We start from the raw sequence: 526 nt of genomic DNA, 5'->3' as shown, positions 1-526 counted from the left end.
GAGTGTCGTCGCGGCCACGTGGTCGGGTGAGTCGGTCGTGGAAAGTCGGTGGTGGCGGTCGTCGGTGAGGATGGTCACGGTGTCGATCGCGTGTGCCTCGTTAGCGGAAGACGTATAGCCACCGGTTGGTCGAGGCCACGTCATGTTCTCGTCGAGGACGCTGTTGGACGCCGTAGTCGGACTACCGGCGGCGTCGATGGTCATAATGGTGCCGAGGAGCGGCATCACTCGCACCCTCGCCGTCGACTGCAGATGCTATCTCGACAAAGTCGAGGCGGGCGTGGTGGCCGCGCGCGAGGAGCACCGGGCACCTGGCGCAAACTCGAGTAGGAGGAGCAGCAGGATGGTGGTGGTCTCGTCGCATCTCGAGGCCAGGGGCGTCATGCCCGTTTCAGGATAATGTCATCGTCGTTAAGAAAACGGCACAACGCCGAGCTCTTCTTTCCCGCTTCGCCTTCGAGTTACCCCCTCTCTCTCTCTCTCTCGACCGGAGATTCCCCGGCTCCGCTTCGATCCTTTCCTTCCT

The sequence above is a fragment of the Apis dorsata genome, unplaced genomic scaffold, assembly GCF_000469605.1.
Source record: "Apis dorsata unplaced genomic scaffold, Apis dorsata 1.3 scaffold_52, whole genome shotgun sequence".
Taxonomy (NCBI): domain Eukaryota; kingdom Metazoa; phylum Arthropoda; class Insecta; order Hymenoptera; family Apidae; genus Apis; species Apis dorsata.
The sequence above is the reverse complement of the archived record's forward strand: the minus strand, read 5'-3'. Positions refer to the sequence as shown.